Source organism: Zea mays, chromosome 5 (assembly GCF_902167145.1).
Source record: "Zea mays cultivar B73 chromosome 5, Zm-B73-REFERENCE-NAM-5.0, whole genome shotgun sequence".
NCBI lineage: Eukaryota > Viridiplantae > Streptophyta > Magnoliopsida > Poales > Poaceae > Zea > Zea mays.
In genome coordinates this window covers 179,509,445-179,512,126 of record NC_050100.1, presented here as the reverse complement: position 1 = coordinate 179,512,126, position 2,682 = coordinate 179,509,445, and positions in this window count along the sequence as shown.

The window sequence follows — 2,682 nt, the reverse complement described above, 5'->3', positions numbered from 1 at the left end:
AGTTGACAAGGCAACACTATTTTGCTTTTTGGATGTCCATGAAACTAGTGATCTACCAAGCAGATGGCATCCCCCAGAAGTACTTTTCCTATCAATCTTGCAACCGGCATAATCCGAATCGGAATAGCCAATTAAATCAAAAGTAGCTCCTTTGGGATACCACAAACCAACGCTTGTGGTGTGCTTGAGATACCTAAGAATTCTCTTAACAGCGCGAAGATGAGCTTTCTTAGGATTCGATTGAAATCTAGCACACATGCAGACACTAAACATAATATCGGGCCTAGATGCGGTAAGGTATAATAAACTACCAATCATAGAACGGTAGAGAGTTTGATTAACCGGGTTACCTCCCTCATCTAAGTCGAGATGTCCATTTGTAGGCATGGGGGTCTTGATTGGTTTGCATTTCTCCATGTTGAATCTTTTCAACAAGTCTTTGGTATACTTCTCTTGAGAGAGAAAGTTACCATCTTTCATTTGCTTGACTTGAAAGCCGAGGAAGTATGTTAGCTCACCAATCATTGACATCTCGAACTCCTTCGACATCAACTCACCAAATTCCTTGCAATGACAGTCATTTGTCGAGCCAAAGATTATATCATCAACATATACTTGACAAATGAAAATATCACCGTTATGTTTCTTTGTGAAGAGAGTTGTGTCGACGGTCCCGATTTTGAAGCCCTTTTCGATGAGGAAGTCGCGAAGACGCTCATACCAAGCCCTTGGAGCTTGCTTTAGCCCATATAGCGCCTTGGACAACCTGTAAGCATGGTTAGGATATCTAGGGTCTTCAAATCCAGGCGGTTGCTCAACATATACAAGTTCATTTATGAAACCATTTAAAAATGCACTTTTTACATCCATTTGATAAAGTTTTATATCATAGCATGATGCATATGCAAGTAGGATACGGATGGCTTCCAGTCGAGCAACCGGTGCAAAGGTCTCTCCAAAATCTAAGCCTTCAACTTGAGAGAATCCCTTTGCGACAAGTCTTGCCTTGTTTCTTACGATCACACCTTGATCATCTTGTTTGTTTCTGAACACCCACTTTGTTCCAATGATTCTTGCATCTTGTGGGGGTTTCTCCAGGGTCCAAACTTCGTTACGGGTGAAGTTGTTAAGTTCTTCATGCATGGCATTCACCCAGTCCGGATCCTGTAGCGCCTCATCTATACAAGTAGGCTCAACACAAGAAACAAAAGAGTGATGTTCAATAAAATTAGCATGTCTATGTGATCGAGTAATAACCCCTTGTGAAGGACTCCCGATGATTTGGTTTTGAGGATGAGCTTGAAGTAGTGATGAGTTTCTCCTGTTAACCACTTGGGAAGAAGATCCTGGAGCATCAACATCTTCGGCTTGTACCCTTGCTTGTTCATGAGAGACAAATGTATCTTCATTTGCATGCCTCTCATCTTTTTCATCATCTTGTGGTACATTTGATGAAGAAGGCCTGTCAATGATTCGCACCTCTTCTTCATCTTCTTTTGGTTTGATAGCTCCAATAGGCATGTTCTTCATTGCTTCCCTAAGTGGCTCATCACCTACATCATCAAGATTTTCAAGTGCTCCTTGGGAGCCATTAGTCTCATCAAATTCCACATCATATGTTTCTTCTACCACGCCAGTGGCATGGTTGAATACTCGATATGCTTTGGACTTTAATGAATAACCCAAAAGAAAACCAATATCACAACGTCTTTGAAACTTCCCTAAATGATGGCGTTTTTTGTAGATGTAGCATTTGCACCCAAACACCCGGAAGAAAGAGACGTCTGGCTTTTTCCCATTTAGCAGTTCATAAGGAGTCTTCGCAAGTAGCCGGTGAGGAAATAGCCTGTTTGATGCATAGCAAGCAGTGTTGACAGCTTCGGCCCAAAACCTCTCCGGTGTGTTATACTCATCAATCATTGTTCTTGCAAGAGTGATCAAGGTCCTATTTTTCCTTTCAACAACTCCATTTTGTTGAGGTGTATATGTGGCAGATACTTCATGCTTGATCCCAATTTCATCACAGTACTCATGAATGTTGGTGTTGTCAAATTCTTTGCCATTGTCACTTCTAATCTTCTTAATCTTGCAATCAAATTCATTTTGAGCTTTCTTGGCAAACTTCTTGAATATAGATGCAACTTCAGATTTGTCATGGAGAAAGAACACCCAAGTGTATCTTGAGAAGTCATCAACAATCACTAGACAGTAGAGGTTGCCACCGGCACTGACATAATTTGTAGGTCCAAATAAATCCATATGAAGTAGTTCCAGTGGCCTTGATGTTGACATGAAAGCTTTAGTGGGATGTGTATTAGCAACCTGCTTTCCAGCTTGACATGCACTGCATGGCTTGTCCTTTTCAAATACCACATCCTTTAATCCTCTAACCATATCTTTCTTTAATACCTTCTTGAGTGTGCTCATCCCAACATGTGCAAGCCTCCTATGCCAAAGCCATCCAAGAGAAGCTTTGGTGAAGAGGCAAGTTCTTAAGTCTGCATCTTCTGAAGTGAAATCCACTAAGTAGAGGTTGTTGTATCTAAAACCCTTGAATACCATTGATTCATCATCCATTTTTGTTACAATAACCTCTGATGGAGTGAATAAGCATTGAAGTCCAAGATCACAGAGTTGTCCCACTGATAATAAATTGAAGCTCAAAGGTGCAACTAAGAGAAC